Source organism: Oncorhynchus mykiss, chromosome 11 (assembly GCF_057628025.1).
Source record: "Oncorhynchus mykiss isolate SJ-2025 chromosome 11, ASM5762802v1, whole genome shotgun sequence".
In the NCBI taxonomy this organism is placed as follows: Eukaryota; Metazoa; Chordata; class Actinopteri; order Salmoniformes; family Salmonidae; genus Oncorhynchus; species Oncorhynchus mykiss.
In genome coordinates, this window is record NC_143032.1 from 71,866,896 (window position 1) to 71,890,706 (window position 23,811).

A 23,811-nucleotide genomic window follows, 5' to 3' on the forward strand; every position below is an offset into this window, starting at 1 on the left:
ACATATGCCTAGTTTAGAATTCAATACGTTACTAAAATTCCATTGAAAAATGTTTTTTAATATATCTTTCATTAGCTTTTAACATTTTTTGTTTCTTTTTCTTTGTATCTTATTATCTACATGTTTCCATCAGACATATCAGACATTATGTTACAGAATCATGAAAAAATATGAATTTTAAGGATTTATAAGTGTCAGGATGGCCGAGTGGTCTAAGGCGCCAGACTCAAGGTGAGAATCCTTCCTACTTACAGGGGTATTCTGGTCTCCGATTGGAGGCGAGGGTTCAAATCCCTCTTCTGACACACCTTTTGCCTTAAAAAAGAGTAGCTCTTTGTCAAAACCGAAAAATTCTCCAAATGGTGAAAGGAAAACACATGAACAGTGATTAATAGTTTGATAGATGTCATAGTTTGAGAACAGAAAACACATGAAACGGGAACATATGCCTAGTTTAGATTTCAATAAGTTACTCAAATTCCATTGAAAAATGTTTTTTACTATATCTTTCATTAGCTTTTAACATTTTTTGTTTATTTTTCTTTGTATCTTAAGATCTGCATGTAACCATCAGACATATCAGATGTTATGTTACATAATCGAGAAAAAATATGAATTTTAAGGTTTTGTAGTTGTCAGGATGGCCGAGTGGTCTAAGGCGCCAGACTCAAGGTGAGAATCCTTCCTAGTTACAGGGGTATTCTGGTCTCCGATTGGAGGCGAGGGTTCAAATCCCTCTTCTGACACAGCTTTTGCCTTAAAAAAGAGTAGCTCTTTGTCAAAACTGAAAAATTCTCCAAATGGTGAAAGGAAAACACATGAACAGTGATTAATAGTTTGATAGATGTCATAGTTTGAGAACAGAAAACACATGAAACGGGAACATATGCCTAGTTTAGAATTCAATAAGTTACTCAAATTCCATTGAAAAATGTTTTTTACTATATCTTTAATTTGCTTTTAACATTTTTTGTTTCTTTTTCTTTGTATGTTAAGATCTGCATGTAACCATCAGACATATCAGATGTTATGTTACATAATCGAGAAAAAATATGAATTTTAAGGTTTTGTAGTTGTCAGGATGGCCGAGTGGTCTAAGGCGCCAGACTCAAGGTGGGAATCCTTCCTAGTTACAGGGGTATTCTGGTCTCTGATTGGAGGCGAGGGTTCAAATCCCTCTTCTGACACAGCTTTTGCATTAAAAAAGAGTAGCTCTTTGTCAAAACCGAAAAATTCTCCAAATGGTGAAAGGAAAACACATGAACAGTGATTAATAGTTTGATAGATGTCATAGTTTGAGAACAGAAAACACATGAAACAGGAACATATGCCTAGTTTAGAATTCAATAAGTTACTCAAATTCCATTGAAAAATGTTTTTTACTATATCTTTAATTAGCTTTTAACATTTTTTGTTTCTTTTTCTTTGTTTCTTAAGATCTGCATGTAACCATCAGACATATCAGATGTTATGTTACATAATCGAGAAAAAATATGAATTTTAAGGTTTTGTAGTTGTCAGGATGGCCGAGTGGTCTAAGGCGCCAGACTCAAGGTGAGAATCCTTCCTAGTTACAGGGGTATTCTGGTCTCCGATTGGAGGCGAGGGTTCAAATCCCTCTTCTGACACAGCTTTTGCCTTAAAAAAGAGTAGCTCTTTGTCAAAACCGAGAAATTATCCAAATGGTGAAAGGAAAACACATGAACAGTGATTAATAGTTTGATAGATGTCATAGTTTGAGAACAGAAAACACATGAAACGGGAACATATGCCTAGTTTAGATTTCAATAAGTTACTCAAATTCCATTGAAAAATGTTTTTTACTATATCTTTCATTAGCTTTTAACATTTTTTGTTTCTTTTTCTTTGTATCTTAAGATCTGCATGTAACCATCAGACATATCAGATGTTATGTTACATAATAGAGAAAAAATATGAATTTTAAGGTTTGTAGTTGTCAGGATGGCCGAGTGGTCTAAGGCGCCAGACTCAAGGTGAGAATCCTTCCTAGTTACAGGGGTATTCTGGTCTCCGATTGGAGGCGAGGGTTCAAATCCCTCTTCTGACACAGCTTTTGCCTTAAAAAAGAGTAGCTCTTTGTCAAAACTGAAAAATTCTCCAAATGGTGAAAGGAAAACACATGAACAGTGATTAATAGTTTGATAGATGTCATAGTTTGAGAACAGAAAACACATGAAACGGGAACATATGCCTAGTTTAGAATTCAATAAGTTACTCAAATTCCATTGAAAAATGTTTTTTACTATATCTTTAATTCGCTTTTAACATTTTTTGTTTCTTTTTCTTTGTATGTTAAGATCTGCATGTAACCATCAGACATATCAGATGTTATGTTACATAATCGTGAAAAAATATGAATTTTAAGGTTTTGTAGTTGTCAGGATGGCCGAGTGGTCTAAGGCGCCAGACTCAAGGTGAGAATCCTTCCTAGTTTACAGGGGTATTCTGGTCTCTGATTGGAGGCGAGGGTTCAAATCCCTCTTCTGACACGGCTTTTGCCTTAAAAAAGAGTAGCTCTTTGTCAAAACCGAAAATGGAAACAGGAAAACACATGAACAGTGATTAATAGTTTGATAGATGTCATAGTTTGAGAACAGAAAACACATGAAACGGGAATAATAGTTCAATACATGTCAACATATGCCTAGTTTAGAATTCAATAAGTTACTAAAATTCCATTGAAAAATGTTTTTTACTATATCTTTCATTAGCTTTTAACATTTTTTGTTTATTTTTCTTTGTATCTTATTATCTACATTTTTCCATCAGACATATCAGACATTATGTTACAGAATCATTTAAAAATATTCGAATTTTATGCATTTGTATGTGTCAGGATGGCCGATTGGTCTAAGGCGCCAGACTCAAGGTGAGAATCCTTCCTAGTTACAGGGGTATTCTGGTCTCCGATTGGAGGCGAGGGTTCAAATCCCTCTTCTGACACAGCTTTTGCCTTAAAAAAAGCTTTTGCCTTTGTCAAAACCGAGAAATTATCCAAATGGTGAAAGGAAAACACATGAACAGTGATTAATAGTTTGATAGATGTCATAGTTTGAGAACAGAAAACACATGAAACGGGAACATATGCCTAGTTTAGAATTCAATAAGTTACTCAAATTCCATTGAAAAATGTTTTTTACTATATCTTTAATTCGCTTTTAACATTTTTTGTTTCTTTTTCTTTGTATGTTAAGATCTGCATGTAACCATCAGACATATCAGATGTTATGTTACATAATCGTGAAAAAATATGAATTTTAAGGTTTTGTAGTTGTCAGGATGGCCGAGTGGTCTAAGGCGCCAGACTCAAGGTGAGAATCCTTCCTAGTTTACAGGGGTATTCTGGTCTCTGATTGGAGGCGAGGGTTCAAATCCCTCTTCTGACACGGCTTTTGCCTTAAAAAAGAGTAGCTCTTTGTCAAAACCGAGAAATTATCCAAATGGTGAAAGGAAAACACATGAACAGTGATTAATAGTTTGATAGATGTCATAGTTTGAGAACAGAAAACACATGAAACGGGAACATATGCCTAGTTTAGAATTCAAGAAGTTACTCAAATTCCATTGAAAAATGTTTTTTACTATATCTTTCATTAGCTTTTAACATTTTTTGTTTCTTTTTCTTTGTATGTTAAGATCTGCATGTAACCATCAGACATATCAGATGTTATGTTACATAATCGTGAAAAAATATGAATTTTAAGGTTTTGTAGTTGTCAGGATGGCCGAGTGGTCTAAGGCGCCAGACTCAAGGTGAGAATCCTTCCTAGTTTACAGGGGTATTCTGGTCTCTGATTGGAGGCGAGGGTTCAAATCCCTCTTCTGACACGGCTTTTGCCTTAAAAAAGAGTAGCTCTTTGTCAAAACCGAAAAATTCTCCAAATGGTGAAAGGAAAACACATGAACAGTGATTAATAGTTTGATAGATGTCATAGTTTGAGAACAGAAAACACATGAAGCGGGAACATATGCCTAGTTTAGATTTCAATAAGTTACTCAAATTCTATTGAAAAATGTTTTTTACTATATCTTTCGTTAGCTTTTAACATTTTTTGTTTCTTTTTCTTTGTATCTTAAGATCTGCATGTAACCATCAGACATATCAGATGTTATGTTACATAATCGTGAAAAAATATGAATTTTAAGGTTTTGTAGTTGTCAGGATGGCCGAGTGGTCTAAGGCGCCAGACTCAAGGTGAGAATCCTTCCTAGGTACAGGGGTATTCTGGTCTCCGATTGGAGGTGAGGGTTCAAATCCCTCTTCTGACACACCTTTTGCCTTAAAAAAGAGTAGCTCTTTGTCAAAACCGAAAATGGAAACAGGAAAACACATGAACAGTGATTAATAGTTTGATAGATGTCATAGTTTGAGAACAGAAAACACATGAAACGGTAATAATAGTTCAATACATATCAACATATGCCTAGTTTAGAATTCAATAAGTTACTAAAATTCCATTGAAAAATGTTTTTTAATATATCTTTCATTAGCTTTTAACATTTTTTGTTTATTTTTCTTTGTATCTTATTATCTACATTTTTCCATCAGACATATCAGACATTATGTTACAGAATCATTTAAAAATATTCGAATTTTATGCATTTGTATGTGTCAGGATGGCCGAGTGGTCTAAGGCGCCAGACTCAAGGTGAGAATCCTTCCTAGTTACAGGGGTATTCTGGTCTCCGATTGGAGGCGAGGGTTCAAATCCCTCTTCTGACACAGCTTTTGCCTTAAAAAAAGCTTTTGCCTTTGTCAAAACCGAGAAATTATCCAAATGGTGAAAGGAAAACACATGAACAGTGATTAATAGTTTGATAGATGTCATAGTTTGAGAACAGAAAACACATGAAACGGGAACATATGCCTAGTTTAGATTTCAATAAGTTACTCAAATTCCATTGAAAAATGTTTTTTACTATATCTTTAATTAGCTTTTAATATTTTTTGTTTATTTTTCTTTGTATCTTATTATCTACATTTTTCCATCAGACATATCAGACATTATGTTACAGAATCATGAAAAAATATGGATTTTAAGGATTTACAAGTGTCAGGATGGCCGAGTGGTCTAAGGCGCCAGACTCAAGGTGAGAATCCTTCCTAGTTACAGGTCTCTGATTGGAGGCGAGGGTTCAAATCCCTCTTCTGACACAGTTTTTGACTTAAAAAAAGAGTAGCTCTTTGTCAAAACCGAAAAATTCTCCAAATGGTGAAAGGAAAACACATGAACAGTGATTAATAGTTTGATAGATGTCATAGTTTGAGAACAGAAAACACATGAAACGGGAACATATGCCTAGTTTAGAATTCAAGAAGTTACTCAAATTCCATTGAAAAATGTTTTTTACTATATCTTTCATTAGCTTTTAACATTTTTTGTTTCTTTTTCTTTGTATGTTAAGATCTGCATGTAACCATCAGACATATCAGATGTTATGTTACATAATCGTGAAAAAATATGAATTTTAAGGTTTTGTAGTTGTCAGGATGGCCGAGTGGTCTAAGGCGCCAGACTCAAGGTGAGAATCTTTCCTAGTTACAGGGGTATTCTGGTCTCCGATTGGAGGTGAGGGTTCAAATCCCTCTTCTGACACACCTTTTGCCTTAAAAAAGAGTAGCTCTTTGTCAAAACCGAAAATGGAAACAGGAAAACACATGAACAGTGATTAATAGTTTGATAGATGTCATAGTTTGAGAACAGAAAACACATGAAACGGTAATAATAGTTCAATACATATCAACATATGCCTAGTTTAGAATTCAATAAGTTACTAAAATTCCATTGAAAAATGTTTTTTACTATATCCTTCATTAGCTTTTAACATTTTTTGTTTATTTTTCTTTGTATCTTATTATCTACATTTTTCCATCAGACATATCAGACATTATGTTACAGAATCATTTAAAAATATTCGAATTTTATGCATTTGTATGTGTCAGGATGGCCGAGTGGTCTAAGGCGCCAGACTCAAGGTGAGAATCCTTCCTAGTTACAGGGGTATTCTGGTCTCCGATTGGAGGCGAGGGTTCAAATCCCTCTTCTGACACAGCTTTTGCCTTAAAAAAAGCTTTTGCCTTTGTCAAAACCGAGAAATTATCCAAATGGTGAAAGGAAAACACATGAACAGTGATTAATAGTTTGATAGATGTCATAGTTTGAGAACAGAAAACACATGAAACGGGAACATATGCCTAGTTTAGATTTCAATAAGTTACTCAAATTCCATTGAAAAATGTTTTTTACTATATCTTTAATTAGCTTTTAATATTTTTTGTTTATTTTTCTTTGTATCTTATTATCTACATTTTTCCATCAGACATATCAGACATTATGTTACAGAATCATGAAAAAATATGGATTTTAAGGATTTACAAGTGTCAGGATGGCCGAGTGGTCTAAGGCGCCAGACTCAAGGTGAGAATCCTTCCTAGTTACAGGTCTCTGATTGGAGGCGAGGGTTCAAATCCCTCTTCTGACACAGTTTTTGACTTAAAAAAAGAGTAGCTCTTTGTCAAAACCGAAAAATTCTCCAAATGGTGAAAGGAAAACACATGAACAGTGATTAATAGTTTGATAGATGTCATAGTTTGAGAACAGAAAACACATGAAACGGGAACATATGCCTAGTTTAGAATTCAATAAGTTAAGTTACAATAAGTAATTCCATTGAAAAATGTTTTTTACTATATCTTTAATTAGCTTTTAATATTTTTTGTTTCTTTTTCTGTGTATCTTAAGATCTGCATGTAACCATCAGACATATCAGATGTTATGTTACATAATCGTGAAAAAATATGAATTTTAAGGTTTTGTAGTTGTCAGGATGGCCGAGTGGTCTAAGGCGCCAGACTCAAGGTGAGAATCCTTCCTAGTTACAGGGGTATTCTGGTCTCCGATTGGAGGCGAGGGTTCAAATCCCTCTTCTGACACAGCTTTTGCATTAAAAAAGAGTAGCTCTTTGTCAAAACCGAAAAATTCTCCAAATGGTGAAAGGAAAACACATGAACAGTGATAAATAGTTTGATAGATGTCATAGTTTGAGAACAGAAAACACATGAAACAGGAATAATAGTTCAATACATGTCAACATATGCCTAGTTTAGAATTCAATGTTACTCAAATTCCATTGAAAAATGTTTTTTACTATATCTTTAATTCGCTTTTAACATTTTTTGTTTCTTTTTCTTTGTATCTTATTATCTACATGTTTCCATCAGACATATCAGACATTATGTTACAGAATCATGAAATAATATGAATTTCACGCATTTATAAGTGTCAGGATGGCCGAGTGGTCTAAGGCGCCAGACCACAAGGTGAGAATCCTTCCTAGTTACAGGGGTATTCTGGTCTCCGATTGGAGGCGAGGGTTCAAATCCCTCTTCTGACGCACCTTTTGACTTAAAAAAGAGTAGCTCTTTGTAAGAACCGAAAAATTCTCCAAATGGTGAAAGGAAAACACATGAACAGTGATTAATAGTTTGATAGATGTCATAGTTTGAGAACAGAAAACACATGAAACGGGAACATATTCCTAGTTTAGAATTCAATATGTTACTCAAATTCCATTGAAAAATGTTTTTTACTATATCTTTAATTAGCTTTTAACATTTTTTGTTTATTTTTCTTTGTATCTTAAGATCTGCATGTAACCATCAGACATATAAGATGTTATGTTACATAATCGTGAAAAAATATGAATTTTAAGGTTTTGTAGTTGTCAGGATGGCCGAGTGGTCTAAGGCGCCAGACTCAAGGTGAGAATCCGTCCTAGTTACAGGGGTATTCTGGTCTCCGATTGGAGGCGAGGGTTCAAATCCCTCTTCTGACACACCTTTTGCCTTAAAAAAGAGTAGCTCTTTGTCAAAACCGAAATATTCTCCAAATGGTGAAAGGAAAACACATGAACAGTGATTAATAGTTTGATAGATGTCATAGTTTGAGAACAGAAAACACATGAAACGGGAATAATAGTTCAATACATGTCAACATATGCCTAGTTTAGAATTCAATAAGTTACTCAAATTCCATTGAAAAATGTTTTTTACTATATCTTTCATTAGCTTTTAACATTTTTTGTTTCTTTTTCTTTGTATCTTATTATCTACATGTTTCCATCAGACATATCAGACATTATGTTACAGAATCATGAAAAAATATGAATTTTACACATTTATAAGTGTCAGGATGGCCGAGTGGTCTAAGGTGCCAGACTCAAGGTGAGAATCCTTCCTAGGTACAGGGGTATTCTGGTCTCCGATTAGAGGTGAGGGTTCAAATCCCTCTTCTGACACACCTTTTGCCTTAAAAAAGATTAGCTCTTTGTCAAAATCAAAAAATTATCCAAATGGTGAAAGGAAAACACATGAACAGTGATTAATATTTTGATAGATGTCATAGTTTGAGAACAGAAAACACATGAAACGGGAACATATGCCTAGTTTAGAATTCAATAAGTTACTCAAATTCCATTGAAAAATGTTTTTTACTATATCTTTCATTAGCTTTTAACATTTTTTGTTTCTTTTTCTTTGTATCTTATTATCTACATGTTTCCATCAGACATATCAGATGTTATGTTACATAATCGTGAAAAAATATGAATTTTAAGGTTTTGTAGTTGTCAGGATGGCCGAGTGGTGTAAGGCGACAGACTCAAGGTGAGAATCCTTCCTAGTTACAGGGGTATTCTGGTCTCCGATTGGAGGCGAGGGTTCAAATCCCTCTTCTGACACAGCTTTTGCATTAAAAAAGAGTAGCTCTTTGTCAAAACCGAAAAATTCTCCAAATGGTGAAAGGAAAACACATGAACAGTGATTAATAGTTTGATAGATGTCATAGTTTGAGAACAGAAAACACATGAAACGGGAATATATGCCTAGTTTAGAATTCAATAAGTTACTCAAATTCCATTGAAAAATGTTTTTTACTATATCTTTCATTAGCTTTTAACATTTTTTGTTTCTTTTTCTTTGTATCTTAAGATCTGCATGTAACCATCAGACATATCAGATGTTATGTTACATAATCGTGAAAAAATATGAATTTTAAGGTTTTGTAGTTGTCAGGATGGCCGAGTGGTCTAGCGCCAGACTCAAGGTGAGAATCCTTCCTAGTTACAGGGGTATTCTGGTCTCCGATTGGAGGCGAGGGTTCAAATCCCTCTTCTGACACACCTTTTGCCTTAAAAAAGAGTAGCTCTTTGTCAAAACCGAAAAATTCTCCAAATGGTGAAAGGAAAACACATGAACAGTGATTAATAGTTTGATAGATGTCATAGTTTGAGAACAGAAAACACATCAAACGGGAATAATAGTTCAATACATATCAACATATGCCTAGTTTAGAATTCAATAAGTTACTAAAATTCCATTGAAAAATGTTTTTTAATATATCTTTCATTAGCTTTTAACATTTTTTGTTTCTTTTTCTTTGTATCTTATTATCTACATGTTTCCATCAGACATATCAGACATTATGTTACAGAATCATGAAAAAATACGAATTTTATCCATTTATTAGTGTCAGGATGGCCGAGTGGTCTAAGGCGCCAGACTCAAGGTGAGAATCCTTCCTAGTTACAGGGGTATTCTGGTCTCCGATTGGAGGCGAGGGTTCAAATCCCTCTTCTGACACACCTTTTGCCTTAAAAAAAGAGTAGCTCTTTGTCAGAACCGAAAAATTCTCCAAATGGTGAAAGGAAAACACATGAACAGTGATTAATAGTTTGATAGATGTCATAGTTTGAGAACAGAAAACACATGAAACGGGAACATATGCCTAGTTTAGAATTCAATAAGTTACTCAAATTCCACTGAAAAATGTTTTTTACTATATCTTTCATTAGCTTTTAACATTTTTTGTTTCTTTTTCTTTGTATCTTAAGATCTGCATGTAACCATCAGACATATCAGATGTTATGTTACATAATCGTGAAAAAATATGAATTTTAAGGTTTTGTAGTTGTCAGGATGGCCGAGTGGTCTAAGGCGCCAGACTCAAGGTGAGAATCCTTCCTAGTTACAGGGGTATTCTGGTCTCCGATTGGAGGCGAGGGTTCAAATCCCTCTTCTGACACACCTTTTGCCTTAAAAAAGAGTAGCTCTTTGTCAAAACAGAAAATGGAAACAGGAAAACACATGAACAGTGATTAATAGTTTGATAGATGTCATAGTTTGAGAACAGAAAACACATGAAACGGTAATAATAGTTCAATACATGTCAACATATGCCTAGTTTAGAATTCAATAAGTTACTCAAATTCCATTGAAAAATGTTTTTTACTATATCTTTCATTAGCTTTTAAGATTTTTTGTTTATTTTTCTTTGTATCTCATTATCTACATGTTTCCATCAGACATATCAGACATTATGTTACAGAATCATTAAAAAATATGAATTTTAAGGATTTATAAGTGTCAGGATGGCCGAGTGGTCTAAGGCGCCAGACTCAAGGTGAGAATCCTGCCTAGTTACAGGGGTATTCTGGTCTCTGATTGGAGGCGAGGGTTCAAATCCTTCTTCTGACACAGTTTTTGACTTAAAAAAAGAGTAGCTCTTTGTCAAAACCGAAAAATTCTCCAAATGGTGAAAGGAAAACACATGAACAGTGATTAATAGTTTGATAGATGTCATAGTTTGAGAACAGAAAACACATGAAACGGGAACATATGCCTAGTTTAGAATTCAATAAGTTACTCAAATTCCATTGAAAAATGTTTTTTACTATATCTTTCATTAGCTTTTAACATTTTTTGTTTCTTTTTCTTTGTATCTTAAGATCTGCATGTAACCATCAGACATATCAGATGTTATGTTACATAATCGTGAAAAAATATGAATTTTAAGGTTTTGTAGTTGTCAGGATGGCCGAGTGGTCTAAGGCACCAGACTCAAGGTGAGAATCCTTCCTAGTTACAGGGGTATTCTGGTCTCCGATTGGAGGTGAGGGTTCAAATCCCTCTTCTGACACACCTTTTGCCTTAAAAAAGAGTAGCTCCGATTGGAGGCGAGGGTTCAAATCCCTCTTCTGACACACCTTTTGCCTTAAAAAAAGAGTAGCTCTTTGTCAGAACCGAAAAATTCTCCAAATGGTGAAAGGAAAACACATGAACAGTGATTAATAGTTTGATAGATGTCATAGTTTGAGAACAGAAAACACATGAAACGGGAACATATGCCTAGTTTAGAATTCAATAAGTTACTCAAATTCCACTAAAAAATGTTTTTTACTATATCTTTCATTAGCTTTTAACATTTTTTGTTTCTTTTTCTTTGTATCTTAAGATCTGCATGTAACCATCAGACATATCAGATGTTATGTTACATAATCGTGAAAAAATATGAATTTTAAGGTTTTGTAGTTGTCAGGATGGCCGAGTGGTCTAAGGCGCCAGACTCAAGGTGAGAATCCTTCCTAGTTACAGGGGTATTCTGGTCTCCGATTGGAGGCGAGGGTTCAAATCCCTCTTCTGACACATCTTTTGTCTTAAAAAAGAGTTTTGTCAAAACCGAAAAATTCTCCAAATGGTGAAAGGAAAACACATGAACAGTGATTAATAGTTTGATAGATGTCATAGTTTGAGAACAGAAAACACATGAAACGGGAATAATAGTTCAATACATGTCAACATATGCCTAGTTTAGAATTCAATAAGTTACTAAAATTCCATTGAAAAATGTTTTTTACTATATCTTTCATTAGCTTTTAACATTTTTTGTTTATTTTTCTTTGTATCTTATTATCTACATGTTTACATCAGACATAACAGACATTATGTTACAGAATCATGAAAAAATACGAATTTTATCCATTTATTAGTGTCAGGATGGCCGAGTGGTCTAAGGCGCCAGACTCAAGGTGAGAATCCTTCCTAATTACAGGGGTATTCTGGTCTCCGATTGGAGGCGAGGGTTCAAATCCCTCTTCTGACACACCTTTTGCCTTAAAAAAGAGTAGCTCTTGGTCAAAACCGAAAAATTCTCCAAATGGTGAAAGGAAAACACATGAACAGTGATTAATAGTTTGATAGATGTCATAGTTTGAGAACAGAAAACACAAGAAACGGGAACATATGCCTAGTTTAGAATTCAATAAGTTACTCAAATTCCATTGAAAAATGTTTTTTACTATATCTTTCATTAGCTTTTAACATTTTTTGTTTCTTTTTCTTTGTATCTTAAGATCTGCATGTAACCATCAGACATATCAGATGTTATGTTACATAATCGTGAAAAAATATGAATTTTAAGGTTTTGTAGTTGTCAGGATGGCCGAGTGGTCTAAGGCGCCAGACTCAAGGTGAGAATCCTTCCTAGTTACAGGGGTATTCTGGTCTCCGATTGGAGGCGAGGGTTCAAATCCCTCTTCTGACACACCTTTTGCCTTAAAAAAGAGTAGCTCTTTGTCAAAACCGAAAAATTCTCCAAATGGTGAAAGGAAAACACATGAACAGTGATTAATAGTTTGATAGATGTCATAGTTTGAGAACAGAAAACACATCAAACGGGAATAATAGTTCAATACATATCAACATATGCCTAGTTTAGAATTCAATAAGTTACTAAAATTCCATTGAAAAATGTTTTTTAATATATCTTTCATTAGCTTTTAACATTTTTTGTTTCTTTTTCTTTGTATCTTATTATCTACATGTTTCCATCAGACATATCAGACATTATGTTACAGAATCATGAAAAAATACGAATTTTATCCATTTATTAGTGTCAGGATGGCCGAGTGGTCTAAGGCGCCAGACTCAAGGTGAGAATCCTTCCTAGTTACAGGGGTATTCTGGTCTCCGATTGGAGGCGAGGGTTCAAATCCCTCTTCTGACACACCTTTTGCCTTAAAAAAAGAGTAGCTCTTTGTCAGAACCGAAAAATTCTCCAAATGGTGAAAGGAAAACACATGAACAGTGATTAATAGTTTGATAGATGTCATAGTTTGAGAACAGAAAACACATGAAACGGGAACATATGCCTAGTTTAGAATTCAATAAGTTACTCAAATTCCACTGAAAAATGTTTTTTACTATATCTTTCATTAGCTTTTAACATTTTTTGTTTCTTTTTCTTTGTATCTTAAGATCTGCATGTAACCATCAGACATATCAGATGTTATGTTACATAATCGTGAAAAAATATGAATTTTAAGGTTTTGTAGTTGTCAGGATGGCCGAGTGGTCTAAGGCGCCAGACTCAAGGTGAGAATCCTTCCTAGTTACAGGGGTATTCTGGTCTCCGATTGGAGGCGAGGGTTCAAATCCCTCTTCTGACACACCTTTTGCCTTAAAAAAGAGTAGCTCTTTGTCAAAACCGAAAAATTCTCCAAATGGTGAAAGGAAAACACATGAACAGTGATTAATAGTTTGATAGATGTCATAGTTTGAGAACAGAAAACACATGAAACGGGAACATATGCCTAGTTTAGAATTCAATAAGTTACTCAAATTCCATTGAAAAATGTTTTTTACTATATCTTTCATTAGCTTTTAACATTTTTTGTTTCTTTTTCTTTGTATCTTAAGATCTGCATGTAACCATCAGACATATCAGATGTTATGTTACATAATCGTGAAAAAATATGAATTTTAAGGTTTTGTAGTTGTCAGGATGGCCGAGTGGTCTAAGGCACCAGACTCAAGGTGAGAATCCTTCCTAGTTACAGGGGTATTCTGGTCTCCGATTGGAGGTGAGGGTTCAAATCCCTCTTCTGACACACCTTTTGCCTTAAAAAAGAGTAGCTCCGATTGGAGGCGAGGGTTCAAATCCCTCTTCTGACACACCTTTTGCCTTAAAAAAAGAGTAGCTCTTTGTCAGAACCGAAAAATTCTCCAAATGGTGAAAGGAAAACACATGAACAGTGATTAATAGTTTGATAGATGTCATAGTTTGAGAACAGAAAACACATGAAACGGGAACATATGCCTAGTTTAGAATTCAATAAGTTACTCAAATTCCACTAAAAAATGTTTTTTACTATATCTTTCATTAGCTTTTAACATTTTTTGTTTCTTTTTCTTTGTATCTTAAGATCTGCATGTAACCATCAGACATATCAGATGTTATGTTACATAATCGTGAAAAAATATGAATTTTAAGGTTTTGTAGTTGTCAGGATGGCCGAGTGGTCTAAGGCGCCAGACTCAAGGTGAGAATCCTTCCTAGTTACAGGGGTATTCTGGTCTCCGATTGGAGGCGAGGGTTCAAATCCCTCTTCTGACACATCTTTTGTCTTAAAAAAGAGTTTTGTCAAAACCGAAAAATTCTCCAAATGGTGAAAGGAAAACACATGAACAGTGATTAATAGTTTGATAGATGTCATAGTTTGAGAACAGAAAACACATGAAACGGGAATAATAGTTCAATACATGTCAACATATGCCTAGTTTAGAATTCAATAAGTTACTAAAATTCCATTGAAAAATGTTTTTTACTATATCTTTCATTAGCTTTTAACATTTTTTGTTTATTTTTCTTTGTATCTTATTATCTACATGTTTCCATCAGACATAACAGACATTATGTTACAGAATCATGAAAAAATACGAATTTTATCCATTTATTAGTGTCAGGATGGCCGAGTGGTCTAAGGCGCCAGACTCAAGGTGAGAATCCTTCCTAATTACAGGGGTATTCTGGTCTCCGATTGGAGGCGAGGGTTCAAATCCCTCTTCTGACACACCTTTTGCCTTAAAAAAAGAGTAGCTCTTTGTCAGAACCGAAAAATTCTCCAAATGGTGAAAGGAAAACACATGAACAGTGATTAATAGTTTGATAGATGTCATAGTTTGAGAACAGAAAACACATGAAACGGGAACATATGCCTAGTTTAGAATTCAATAAGTTACTCAAATTCCACTGAAAAATGTTTTTTACTATATCTTTCATTAGCTTTTAACATTTTTTGTTTATTTTTCTTTGTATCTTAAGATCTGCATGTAACCATCAGACATATCAGATGTTATGTTACATAATCGTGAAAAAATATGAATTTTAAGGTTTTGTAGTTGTCAGGATGGCCGAGTGGTCTAAGGCGCCAGACTCAAGGTGAGAATCCTTCCTAGTTACAGGGGTATTCTGGTCTCCGATTGGAGGCGAGGGTTCAAATCCCTCTTCTGACACACCTTTTGCCTTAAAAAGAGTAGCTCTTGGTCAAAACCGAAAAATTCTCCAAATGGTGAAAGGAAAACACATGAACAGTGATTAATAGTTTGATAGATGTCATAGTTTGAGAACAGAAAACACATGAAACGGGAACATATGCCTAGTTTAGAATTCAATAAGTTACTCAAATTCCATTGAAAAATGTTTTTTACTATATCTTTCATTAGCTTTTAACATTTTTTGTTTCTTTTTCTTTGTATCTTAAGATCTGCATGTAACCATCAGACATATCAGATGTTATGTTACATAATCGTGAAAAAATATGAATTTTAAGGTTTTGTAGTTGTCAGGATGTCCGAGTGGTCTAAGGCGCCAGACTCAAGGTGAGAATCCTTCCTAGTTACAGGGGTATTCTGGTCTCCGATTGGAGGCGAGGGTTCAAATCCCTCTTCTGACACACCTTTTGCCTTAAAAAAAGAGTAGCTCTTTGTCAAAACCGAAAAATTCTCCAAATGGTGAAAGGAAAACACATGAACAGTGATTAATAGTTTGATAGATGTCATAGTTTGAGAACAGAAAACACATGAAACGGGAATAATAGTTCAATACATATCAACATATGCCTAGTTTAGAATTCAATAAGTTACTCAAATTCCATTGAAAAATGTTTTTTAATATATCTTTCATTAGCTTTTAACATTTTTTGTTTCTTTTTCTTTGTATCTTATTATCTACATGTTTCCATCAGACATAACAGACATTATGTTACAGAATCATGAAAAAATACGAATTTTATCCATTTAATAGTGTCAGGATGGCCGAGTGGTCTAAGGCGCCAGACTCAAGGTGAGAATCCTTCTTAGTTACAGGGGTATTCTGGTCTCCGATTGGAGGCGAGGGTTCAAATCCCTCTTCTGACACACCTTTTGCCTTAAAAAAAGAGTAGCTCTTTGTCAGAACCGAAAAATTCTCCAAATGGTGAAAGGAAAACACATGAACAGTGATTAATAGTTTGATAGATGTCATAGTTTGAGAACAGAAAACACATGAAACGGGAACATATGCCTAGTTTAGAATTCAATAAGTTACTCAAATTCCACTGAAAAATGTTTTTTACTATATCTTTCATTAGCTTTTAACATTTTTTGTTTCTTTTTCTTTGTATCTTAAGATCTGCATGTAACCATCAGACATATCAGATGTTATGTTACATAATCGTGAAAAAATATGAATTTTAAGGTTTTGTAGTTGTCAGGATGGCCGAGTGGTCTAAGGCGCCAGTCTCAAGGTGAGAATCCTTCCTAGTTACAGGGGTATTCTGGTCTCCGATTGGAGGTGAGGGTTCAAATCCCTCTTCTGACACACCTTTTGCCTTAAAAAAGAGTAGCTCTTTGTCAAAACCGAAAAATTCTCCAAATGGTGAAAGGAAAACACATGAACAGTGATTAATAGTTTGATAGATGTCATAGTTTGAGAACAGAAAACACATGAAACGGGAATAATAGTTCAATACATATCAACATATGCCTAGTTTAGAATTCAATAAGTTACTCAAATTCCATTGAAAAATGTTTTTTAATATATCTTTCATTAGCTTTTAACATTTTTTGTTTCTTTTTCTTTGTATCTTATTATCTACATGTTTCCATCAGACATAACAGACATTATGTTACAGAATCATGAAAAAATACGAATTTTATCCATTTATTAGTGTCAGGATGGCCGAGTGGTCTAAGGCGCCAGACTCAAGGTGAGAATCCTTCTTAGTTACAGGGGTATTCTGGTCTCCGATTGGAGGCGAGGGTTCAAATCCCTCTTCTGACACACCTTTTGCCTTAAAAAAGAGTAGCTCTTTGTCAAAACCGAAAAATTCTCCAAATGTTGAAAGGAAAACACATGAACAGTGATTAATAGTTTGATAGATGTCATAGTTTGAGAACAGAAAACACACGAAACGGGAACATATGCCTAGTTTAGAATTCAATAAGTTACTCAAATTCCATTGAAAAATGTTTTTTACTATATCTTTCATTAGCTTTTAACATTTTTTGTTTCTTTTTCTTTGTATCTTATTATCTACATGTTTCCATCAGACATAACAGACATTATGTTACAGAATCATGAAAAAATACGAATTTTATCCATTTATTAGTGTCAGGATGGCCGAGTGGTCTAAGGCGCCAGACTCAAGGTGAGAATCCTTCCTAATTACAGGGGTATTCTGGTCTCCGATTGGAGGCGAGGGTTCAAATCCCTCTTCTGACACACCTTTTGCCTTAAAAAAAGAGTAGCTCTTTGTCAGAACCGAAAAATTCTCCAAATGGTGAAAGGAAAACACATGAACAGTGATTAATAGTTTGATAGATGTCATAGTTTGAGAACAGAAAACACATGAAACGGGAACATATGCCTAGTTTAGAATTCAATAAGTTACTCAAATTCCACTGAAAAATGTTTTTTACTATATCTTTCATTAGCTTTTAACATTTTTTGTTTCTTTTTCTTTGTATCTTAAGATCTGCATGTAACCATCAGACATATCAGATGTTATGTTACATAATCGTGAAAAAATATGAATTTTAAGGTTTTGTAGTTGTCAGGATGGCCGAGTGGTCTAAGGCGCCAGACTCAAGGTGAGAATCCTTCCTAGTTACAGGGGTATTCTGGTCTCCGATTGGAGGCGAGGGTTCAAATCCCTCTTCTGACACACCTTTTGCCTTAAAAAAGAGTAGCTCTTGGTCAAAACCGAAAAATTCTCCAAATGGTGAAAGGAAAACACATGAACAGTGATTAATAGTTTGATAGATGTCATAGTTTGAGAACAGAAAACACATGAAACGGGAACATATGCCTAGTTTAGAATTCAATAAGTTACTCAAATTCCATTGAAAAATGTTTTTTACTATATCTTTCATTAGCTTTTAACATTTTTTGTTTCTTTTTCTTTGTATCTTAAGATCTGCATGTAACCATCAGACATATCAGATGTTATGTTACATAATCGTGAAAAAATATGAATTTTAAGGTTTTGTAGTTGTCAGGATGGCCGAGTGGTCTAAGGCGCCAGACTCAAGGTGAGAATCCTTCCTAGTTACAGGGGTATTCTGGTCTCCGATTGGAGGCGAGGGTTCAAATCCCTCTTCTGACACACCTTTTGCCTTAAAAAAAGAGTAGCTCTTTGTCAAAACCGAAAAATTCTCCAAATGGTGAAAGGAAAACACATGAACAGTGATTAATAGTTTGATAGATGTCATAGTTTGAGAACAGAAAACACATGAAACGGGAATAATAGTTCAATACATATCAACATATGCCTAGTTTAGAATTCAATAAGTTACTCAAATTCCATTGAAAAATGTTTTTTAATATATCTTTCATTAGCTTTTAACATTTTTTGTTTCTTTTTCTTTGTATCTTATTATCTACATGTTTCCATCAGACATAACAGACATTATGTTACAGAATCATGAAAAAATACGAATTTTATCCATTTAATAGTGTCAGGATGGCCGAGTGGTCTAAGGCGCCAGACTCAAGGTGAGAATCCTTCTTAGTTACAGGGGTATTCTGGTCTCCGATTGGAGGCGAGGGTTCAAATCCCTCTTCTGACACACCTTTTGCCTTAAAAAAAGAGTAGCTCTTTGTCAGAACCGAAAAATTCTCCAAATGGTGAAAGGAAAACACATGAACAGTGATTAATAGTTTGATAGATGTCATAGTTTGAGAACAGAAAACACATGAAACGGGAACATATGCCTAGTTTAGAATTCAATAAGTTACTCAAATTCCACTGAAAAATGTTTTTTACTATATCTTTCATTAGCTTTTAACATTTTTTGTTTCTTTTTCTTTGTATCTTAAGATCTGCATGTAACCATCAGACATATCAGATGTTATGTTACATAATCGTGAAAAAATATGAATTTTAAGGTTTTGTAGTTGTCAGGATGGCCGAGTGGTCTAAGGCGCCAGTCTCAAGGTGAGAATCCTTCCTAGTTACAGGGGTATTCTGGTCTCCGATTGGAGGTGAGGGTTCAAATCCCTCTTCTGACACACCTTTTGCCTTAAAAAAGAGTAGCTCTTTGTCAAAACCGAAAAATTCTCCAAATGGTGAAAGGAAAACACATGAACAGTGATTAATAGTTTGATAGATGTCATAGTTTGAGAACAGAAAACACATGAAACGGGAATAATAGTTCAATACATATCAACATATGCCTAGTTTAGAATTCAATAAGTTACTCAAATTCCATTGAAAAATGTTTTTTAATATATCTTTCATTAGCTTTTAACATTTTTTGTTTCTTTTTCTTTGTATCTTATTATCTACATGTTTCCATCAGACATAACAGACATTATGTTACAGAATCATGAAAAAATACGAATTTTATCCATTTATTAGTGTCAGGATGGCCGAGTGGTCTAAGGCGCCAGACTCAAGGTGAGAATCCTTCTTAGTTACAGGGGTATTCTGGTCTCCGATTGGAGGCGAGGGTTCAAATCCCTCTTCTGACACAGCTTTTGCCTTAAAAAAGAGTAGCTCTTTGTCAAAACCGAAAAATTCTCCAAATGTTGAAAGGAAAACACATGAACAGTGATTAATAGTTTGATAGATGTCATAGTTTGAGAACAGAAAACACACGAAACGGGAACATATGCCTAGTTTAGAATTCAATAAGTTACTCAAATTCCATTGAAAAATGTTTTTTACTATATCTTTCATTAGCTTTTAACATTTTTTGTTTCTTTTTCTTTGTATCTTATTATCTACATGTTTCCATCAGACATAACAGACATTATGTTACAGAATCATGAAAAAATACGAATTTTATCCATTTATTAGTGTCAGGATGGCCGAGTGGTCTAAGGCGCCAGACTCAAGGTGAGAATCCTTCCTAATTACAGGGGTATTCTGGTCTCCGATTGGAGGCGAGGGTTCAAATCCCTCTTCTGACACACCTTTTGCCTTAAAAAAAGAGTAGCTCTTTGTCAGAACCGAAAAATTCTCCAAATGGTGAAAGGAAAACACATGAACAGTGATTAATAGTTTGATAGATGTCATAGTTTGAGAACAGAAAACACATGAAACGGGAACATATGCCTAGTTTAGAATTCAATAAGTTACTCAAATTCCACTGAAAAATGTTTTTTACTATATCTTTCATTAGCTTTTAACATTTTTTGTTTCTTTTTCTTTGTATCTTAAGATCTGCATGTAACCATCAGACATATCAGATGTTATGTTACATAATCGTGAAAAAATATGAATTTTAAGGTTTTGTAGTTGTCAGGATGGCCGAGTGGTCTAAGGCGCCAGACTCAAGGTGAGAATCCTTCCTAGTTACAGGGGTATTCTGGTCTCCGATTGGAGGCGAGGGTTCAAATCCCTCTTCTGACACACCTTTTGCCTTAAAAAAGAGTAGCTCTTGGTCAAAACCGAAAAATTCTCCAAATGGTGAAAGGAAAACACATGAACAGTGATTAATAGTTTGATAGATGTCATAGTTTGAGAACAGAAAACACATGAAACGGGAACATATGCCTAGTTTAGAATTCAATAAGTTACTCAAATTCCATTGAAAAATGTTTTTTACTATATCTTTCATTAGCTTTTAACATTTTTTGTTTCTTTTTCTTTGTATCTTAAGATCTGCATGTAACCATCAGACATATCAGATGTTATGTTACATAATCGTGAAAAAATATGAATTTTAAGGTTTTGTAGTTGTCAGGATGGCCGAGTGGTCTAAGGCGCCAGACTCAAGGTGAGAATCCTTCCTAGTTACAGGGGTATTCTGGTCTCCGATTGGAGGCGAGGGTTCAAATCCCTCTTCTGACACACCTTTTGCCTTAAAAAAAGAGTAGCTCTTTGTCAAAACCGAAAAATTCTCCAAATGGTGAAAGGAAAACACATGAACAGTGATTAATAGTTTGAGAACAGAAAACACATGAAACGGGAATAATAGTTCAATACATATCAACATATGCCTAGTTTAGAATTCAATAAGTTACTCAAATTCCATTGAAAAATGTTTTTTAATATATCTTTCATTAGCTTTTAACATTTTTTGTTTCTTTTTCTTTGTATCTTATTATCTACATGTTTCCATCAGACATAACAGACATTATGTTACAGAATCATGAAAAAATACGAATTTTATCCATTTAATAGTGTCAGGATGGCCGAGTGGTCTAAGGCGCCAGACTCAAGGTGAGAATCCTTCTTAGTTACAGGGGTATTCTGGTCTCCGATTGGAGGCGAGGGTTCAAATCCCTCTTCTGACACACCTTTTGCCTTAAAAAAAGAGTAGCTCTTTGTCAGAACCGAAAAATTCTCCAAATGGTGAAAGGAAAACACATGAACAGTGATTAATAGTTTGATAGATGTCATAGTTTGAGAACAGAAAACACATGAAACGGGAACATATGCCTAGTTTAGAATTCAATAAGTTACTCAAATTCCACTGAAAAATGTTTTTTACTATATCTTTCATTAGCTTTTAACATTTTTTGTTTCTTTTTCTTTGTATCTTAAGATCTGCATGTAACCATCAGACATATCAGATGTTATGTTACATAATCGTGAAAAAATATGAATTTTAAGGTTTTGTAGTTGTCAGGATGGCCGAGTGGTCTAAGGCGCCAGACTCAAGGTGAGAATCCTTCCTAGTTACAGGGGTATTCTGGTCTCCGATTGGAGGTGAGGGTTCAAATCCCTCTTCTGACACACCTTTTGCCTTAAAAAAGAGTAGCTCTTTGTCAAAACCGAAAAATTCTCCAAATGGTGAAAGGAAAACACATGAACAGTGATTAATAGTTTGATAGATGTCATAGTTTGAGAACAGAAAACACATGAAACGGGAATAATAGTTCAATACATATCAACATATGCCTAGTTTAGAATTCAATAAGTTACTCAAATTCCATTGAAAAATGTTTTTTAATATATCTTTCATTAGCTTTTAACATTTTTTGTTTCTTTTTCTTTGTATCTTATTATCTACATGTTTCCATCAGACATAACAGACATTATGTTACAGAATCATGAAAAAATACGAATTTTATCCATTTATTAGTGTCAGGATGGCCGAGTGGTCTAAGGCGCCAGACTCAAGGTGAGAATCCTTCTTAGTTACAGGGGTATTCTGGTCTCCGATTGGAGGCGAGGGTTCAAATCCCTCTTCTGACACACCTTTTGCCTTAAAAAAGAGTAGCTCTTTGTCAAAACCGAAAAATTCTCCAAATGTTGAAAGGAAAACACATGAACAGTGATTAATAGTTTGATAGATGTCATAGTTTGAGAACAGAAAACACACGAAACGGGAACATATGCCTAGTTTAGAATTCAATAAGTTACTCAAATTCCATTGAAAAATGTTTTTTACTATATCTTTCATTAGCTTTTAACATTTTTTGTTTCTTTTTCTTTGTATCTTAAGATCTGCATGTAACCATCAGACATATCAGACATTATGTTACAGAATCATGAAAAAATATGAATTTTACGCAATTATAAGTGTCAGGATGGCCGAGTGGTCCAAGGCGCCAGACACAAGGTGAGAATCCTTCCTAGTTACAGGGGTATTCTGGTCTCCGATTGGAGGCGAGGGTTCAAATCCCTCTTCTGACACACCTTTTGCCTTAAAAAAGAGTAGCTCTTTGTCAAAACCGAAAAATTCTCCAAATGGTGAAAGGAAAACACATGAACAGTGATTAATAGTTTGATAGATGTCATAGTTTGAGAACAGAAAACACATGAAACGGGAACATATGCCTAGTTTAGAATTCAATAAGTTACTCAAATTCCATTGAAAAATGTTTTTTACTATATCTTTCATTAGCTTTTAACATTTTTTGTTTCTTTTTCTTTGTATCTTAAGATCTGCATGTAACCATCAGACATATCAGATGTTATGTTACATAATCGTGAAAAAATATGAATTTTAAGGTTTTGTAGTTGTCAGGATGGCCGAGTGGTCTAAGGCGCCAGACTCAAGGTGAGAATCCTTCCTAGTTACAGGGGTATTCTGGTCTCTGATTGGAGGCGAGGGTTCAAATCCCTCTTCTGACACAGCTTTTGCCTTAAAAAAGAGTAGCTCTTTGTCAAAACCGAAAAATTCTCCAAATGGTGAAAGGAAAACACATGAACAGTGATTAATAGTTTGATAGATGTCATAGTTTGAGAACAGAAAACACATGAAACAGGAACATATGCCTAGTTTAGAATTCAATAAGTTACTCAAATTCCATTGAAAAATGTTTTTTACTATATCTTTCATTAGCTTTTAACATTTTTTGTTTCTTTTTCTTTGTATCTTAAGATCTGCATGTAACCATCAGACATATCAGATGTTATGTTACATAATCGTGAAAAAATATGAATTTTAAGGTTTTGTAGTTGTCAGGATGGCCGAGTGGTCTAAGGCGCCAGACTCAAGGTGAGAATCCTTCCTGGTTACAGGGGTATTCTGGTCTCCGATTGGAGGCGAGGGTTCAAATCCCTCTTCTGACACACCTTTTGCCTTCAAAAAGAGTAGCTCTTTGTCAAAACAGAAAATGGAAACAGGAAAACACATGAACAGTGATTAATAGTTTGATAGATGTCATAGTTTGAGAACAGAAAACACATGAAACGGGAACATATGCCTAGTTTAGAATTCAATAATTTACTCAAATT

General features: G+C 34.5%; 37 non-coding genes across 37 annotated transcripts; all 37 read left to right on the forward strand.

The window, feature by feature from the left end:
• The first annotated feature begins 193 nt into the window (after nucleotides 1-193).
• Nucleotides 194-305, forward strand: trnal-caa (transfer RNA leucine (anticodon CAA)). Its single transcript has 2 exons — nucleotides 194-231; nucleotides 260-305. It is a non-coding gene; the product is annotated as a tRNA-Leu (tRNA).
• A 329-nt stretch (nucleotides 306-634) lies between these two features.
• Nucleotides 635-746, forward strand: trnal-caa (transfer RNA leucine (anticodon CAA)). The gene is made up of 2 exons: nucleotides 635-672; nucleotides 701-746. It is a non-coding gene; the product is annotated as a tRNA-Leu (tRNA).
• A 770-nt stretch (nucleotides 747-1,516) lies between these two features.
• Nucleotides 1,517-1,628, forward strand: trnal-caa (transfer RNA leucine (anticodon CAA)). The gene is made up of 2 exons: nucleotides 1,517-1,554; nucleotides 1,583-1,628. It is a non-coding gene; the product is annotated as a tRNA-Leu (tRNA).
• Nucleotides 1,629-1,956: 328 nt separating this feature from the next.
• Nucleotides 1,957-2,068, forward strand: trnal-caa (transfer RNA leucine (anticodon CAA)). The gene is made up of 2 exons: nucleotides 1,957-1,994; nucleotides 2,023-2,068. It is a non-coding gene; the product is annotated as a tRNA-Leu (tRNA).
• A 2,110-nt stretch (nucleotides 2,069-4,178) lies between these two features.
• trnal-caa (transfer RNA leucine (anticodon CAA)) lies at nucleotides 4,179-4,290 on the forward strand. Its single transcript has 2 exons — nucleotides 4,179-4,216; nucleotides 4,245-4,290. It is a non-coding gene; the product is annotated as a tRNA-Leu (tRNA).
• A 342-nt stretch (nucleotides 4,291-4,632) lies between these two features.
• trnal-caa (transfer RNA leucine (anticodon CAA)) lies at nucleotides 4,633-4,744 on the forward strand. Its single transcript has 2 exons — nucleotides 4,633-4,670; nucleotides 4,699-4,744. It is a non-coding gene; the product is annotated as a tRNA-Leu (tRNA).
• Nucleotides 4,745-5,506: 762 nt separating this feature from the next.
• Nucleotides 5,507-5,618, forward strand: trnal-caa (transfer RNA leucine (anticodon CAA)). The gene is made up of 2 exons: nucleotides 5,507-5,544; nucleotides 5,573-5,618. It is a non-coding gene; the product is annotated as a tRNA-Leu (tRNA).
• A 342-nt stretch (nucleotides 5,619-5,960) lies between these two features.
• Nucleotides 5,961-6,072, forward strand: trnal-caa (transfer RNA leucine (anticodon CAA)). Its single transcript has 2 exons — nucleotides 5,961-5,998; nucleotides 6,027-6,072. It is a non-coding gene; the product is annotated as a tRNA-Leu (tRNA).
• A 771-nt stretch (nucleotides 6,073-6,843) lies between these two features.
• On the forward strand, nucleotides 6,844-6,955 carry trnal-caa (transfer RNA leucine (anticodon CAA)). Its single transcript has 2 exons — nucleotides 6,844-6,881; nucleotides 6,910-6,955. It is a non-coding gene; the product is annotated as a tRNA-Leu (tRNA).
• Nucleotides 6,956-7,303: 348 nt separating this feature from the next.
• trnac-aca (transfer RNA cysteine (anticodon ACA)) lies at nucleotides 7,304-7,416 on the forward strand. The gene is made up of 2 exons: nucleotides 7,304-7,341; nucleotides 7,371-7,416. It is a non-coding gene; the product is annotated as a tRNA-Cys (tRNA).
• A 329-nt stretch (nucleotides 7,417-7,745) lies between these two features.
• On the forward strand, nucleotides 7,746-7,857 carry trnal-caa (transfer RNA leucine (anticodon CAA)). Its single transcript has 2 exons — nucleotides 7,746-7,783; nucleotides 7,812-7,857. It is a non-coding gene; the product is annotated as a tRNA-Leu (tRNA).
• A 1,692-nt stretch (nucleotides 7,858-9,549) lies between these two features.
• trnal-caa (transfer RNA leucine (anticodon CAA)) lies at nucleotides 9,550-9,661 on the forward strand. The gene is made up of 2 exons: nucleotides 9,550-9,587; nucleotides 9,616-9,661. It is a non-coding gene; the product is annotated as a tRNA-Leu (tRNA).
• Nucleotides 9,662-9,991: 330 nt separating this feature from the next.
• On the forward strand, nucleotides 9,992-10,103 carry trnal-caa (transfer RNA leucine (anticodon CAA)). Its single transcript has 2 exons — nucleotides 9,992-10,029; nucleotides 10,058-10,103. It is a non-coding gene; the product is annotated as a tRNA-Leu (tRNA).
• A 782-nt stretch (nucleotides 10,104-10,885) lies between these two features.
• On the forward strand, nucleotides 10,886-10,997 carry trnal-caa (transfer RNA leucine (anticodon CAA)). Its single transcript has 2 exons — nucleotides 10,886-10,923; nucleotides 10,952-10,997. It is a non-coding gene; the product is annotated as a tRNA-Leu (tRNA).
• A 394-nt stretch (nucleotides 10,998-11,391) lies between these two features.
• On the forward strand, nucleotides 11,392-11,503 carry trnal-caa (transfer RNA leucine (anticodon CAA)). Its single transcript has 2 exons — nucleotides 11,392-11,429; nucleotides 11,458-11,503. It is a non-coding gene; the product is annotated as a tRNA-Leu (tRNA).
• Nucleotides 11,504-11,848: 345 nt separating this feature from the next.
• On the forward strand, nucleotides 11,849-11,960 carry trnal-caa (transfer RNA leucine (anticodon CAA)). Its single transcript has 2 exons — nucleotides 11,849-11,886; nucleotides 11,915-11,960. It is a non-coding gene; the product is annotated as a tRNA-Leu (tRNA).
• A 329-nt stretch (nucleotides 11,961-12,289) lies between these two features.
• trnal-caa (transfer RNA leucine (anticodon CAA)) lies at nucleotides 12,290-12,401 on the forward strand. The gene is made up of 2 exons: nucleotides 12,290-12,327; nucleotides 12,356-12,401. It is a non-coding gene; the product is annotated as a tRNA-Leu (tRNA).
• A 350-nt stretch (nucleotides 12,402-12,751) lies between these two features.
• trnal-caa (transfer RNA leucine (anticodon CAA)) lies at nucleotides 12,752-12,863 on the forward strand. Its single transcript has 2 exons — nucleotides 12,752-12,789; nucleotides 12,818-12,863. It is a non-coding gene; the product is annotated as a tRNA-Leu (tRNA).
• Nucleotides 12,864-13,193: 330 nt separating this feature from the next.
• On the forward strand, nucleotides 13,194-13,305 carry trnal-caa (transfer RNA leucine (anticodon CAA)). Its single transcript has 2 exons — nucleotides 13,194-13,231; nucleotides 13,260-13,305. It is a non-coding gene; the product is annotated as a tRNA-Leu (tRNA).
• A 329-nt stretch (nucleotides 13,306-13,634) lies between these two features.
• On the forward strand, nucleotides 13,635-13,746 carry trnal-caa (transfer RNA leucine (anticodon CAA)). Its single transcript has 2 exons — nucleotides 13,635-13,672; nucleotides 13,701-13,746. It is a non-coding gene; the product is annotated as a tRNA-Leu (tRNA).
• Nucleotides 13,747-14,140: 394 nt separating this feature from the next.
• trnal-caa (transfer RNA leucine (anticodon CAA)) lies at nucleotides 14,141-14,252 on the forward strand. Its single transcript has 2 exons — nucleotides 14,141-14,178; nucleotides 14,207-14,252. It is a non-coding gene; the product is annotated as a tRNA-Leu (tRNA).
• A 345-nt stretch (nucleotides 14,253-14,597) lies between these two features.
• On the forward strand, nucleotides 14,598-14,709 carry trnal-caa (transfer RNA leucine (anticodon CAA)). Its single transcript has 2 exons — nucleotides 14,598-14,635; nucleotides 14,664-14,709. It is a non-coding gene; the product is annotated as a tRNA-Leu (tRNA).
• A 330-nt stretch (nucleotides 14,710-15,039) lies between these two features.
• Nucleotides 15,040-15,151, forward strand: trnal-caa (transfer RNA leucine (anticodon CAA)). The gene is made up of 2 exons: nucleotides 15,040-15,077; nucleotides 15,106-15,151. It is a non-coding gene; the product is annotated as a tRNA-Leu (tRNA).
• Nucleotides 15,152-15,942: 791 nt separating this feature from the next.
• Nucleotides 15,943-16,054, forward strand: trnal-caa (transfer RNA leucine (anticodon CAA)). Its single transcript has 2 exons — nucleotides 15,943-15,980; nucleotides 16,009-16,054. It is a non-coding gene; the product is annotated as a tRNA-Leu (tRNA).
• A 792-nt stretch (nucleotides 16,055-16,846) lies between these two features.
• Nucleotides 16,847-16,958, forward strand: trnal-caa (transfer RNA leucine (anticodon CAA)). Its single transcript has 2 exons — nucleotides 16,847-16,884; nucleotides 16,913-16,958. It is a non-coding gene; the product is annotated as a tRNA-Leu (tRNA).
• A 329-nt stretch (nucleotides 16,959-17,287) lies between these two features.
• trnal-caa (transfer RNA leucine (anticodon CAA)) lies at nucleotides 17,288-17,399 on the forward strand. The gene is made up of 2 exons: nucleotides 17,288-17,325; nucleotides 17,354-17,399. It is a non-coding gene; the product is annotated as a tRNA-Leu (tRNA).
• A 330-nt stretch (nucleotides 17,400-17,729) lies between these two features.
• Nucleotides 17,730-17,841, forward strand: trnal-caa (transfer RNA leucine (anticodon CAA)). The gene is made up of 2 exons: nucleotides 17,730-17,767; nucleotides 17,796-17,841. It is a non-coding gene; the product is annotated as a tRNA-Leu (tRNA).
• Nucleotides 17,842-18,170: 329 nt separating this feature from the next.
• trnal-caa (transfer RNA leucine (anticodon CAA)) lies at nucleotides 18,171-18,282 on the forward strand. The gene is made up of 2 exons: nucleotides 18,171-18,208; nucleotides 18,237-18,282. It is a non-coding gene; the product is annotated as a tRNA-Leu (tRNA).
• Nucleotides 18,283-18,633: 351 nt separating this feature from the next.
• On the forward strand, nucleotides 18,634-18,745 carry trnal-caa (transfer RNA leucine (anticodon CAA)). The gene is made up of 2 exons: nucleotides 18,634-18,671; nucleotides 18,700-18,745. It is a non-coding gene; the product is annotated as a tRNA-Leu (tRNA).
• A 792-nt stretch (nucleotides 18,746-19,537) lies between these two features.
• Nucleotides 19,538-19,649, forward strand: trnal-caa (transfer RNA leucine (anticodon CAA)). The gene is made up of 2 exons: nucleotides 19,538-19,575; nucleotides 19,604-19,649. It is a non-coding gene; the product is annotated as a tRNA-Leu (tRNA).
• Nucleotides 19,650-19,978: 329 nt separating this feature from the next.
• Nucleotides 19,979-20,090, forward strand: trnal-caa (transfer RNA leucine (anticodon CAA)). The gene is made up of 2 exons: nucleotides 19,979-20,016; nucleotides 20,045-20,090. It is a non-coding gene; the product is annotated as a tRNA-Leu (tRNA).
• A 330-nt stretch (nucleotides 20,091-20,420) lies between these two features.
• On the forward strand, nucleotides 20,421-20,532 carry trnal-caa (transfer RNA leucine (anticodon CAA)). Its single transcript has 2 exons — nucleotides 20,421-20,458; nucleotides 20,487-20,532. It is a non-coding gene; the product is annotated as a tRNA-Leu (tRNA).
• A 329-nt stretch (nucleotides 20,533-20,861) lies between these two features.
• On the forward strand, nucleotides 20,862-20,973 carry trnal-caa (transfer RNA leucine (anticodon CAA)). The gene is made up of 2 exons: nucleotides 20,862-20,899; nucleotides 20,928-20,973. It is a non-coding gene; the product is annotated as a tRNA-Leu (tRNA).
• Nucleotides 20,974-21,307: 334 nt separating this feature from the next.
• On the forward strand, nucleotides 21,308-21,419 carry trnal-caa (transfer RNA leucine (anticodon CAA)). The gene is made up of 2 exons: nucleotides 21,308-21,345; nucleotides 21,374-21,419. It is a non-coding gene; the product is annotated as a tRNA-Leu (tRNA).
• A 330-nt stretch (nucleotides 21,420-21,749) lies between these two features.
• Nucleotides 21,750-21,861, forward strand: trnal-caa (transfer RNA leucine (anticodon CAA)). The gene is made up of 2 exons: nucleotides 21,750-21,787; nucleotides 21,816-21,861. It is a non-coding gene; the product is annotated as a tRNA-Leu (tRNA).
• A 350-nt stretch (nucleotides 21,862-22,211) lies between these two features.
• trnal-caa (transfer RNA leucine (anticodon CAA)) lies at nucleotides 22,212-22,323 on the forward strand. The gene is made up of 2 exons: nucleotides 22,212-22,249; nucleotides 22,278-22,323. It is a non-coding gene; the product is annotated as a tRNA-Leu (tRNA).
• A 1,211-nt stretch (nucleotides 22,324-23,534) lies between these two features.
• Nucleotides 23,535-23,646, forward strand: trnal-caa (transfer RNA leucine (anticodon CAA)). Its single transcript has 2 exons — nucleotides 23,535-23,572; nucleotides 23,601-23,646. It is a non-coding gene; the product is annotated as a tRNA-Leu (tRNA).
• The last annotated feature ends 165 nt before the right edge of the window (nucleotides 23,647-23,811 follow it).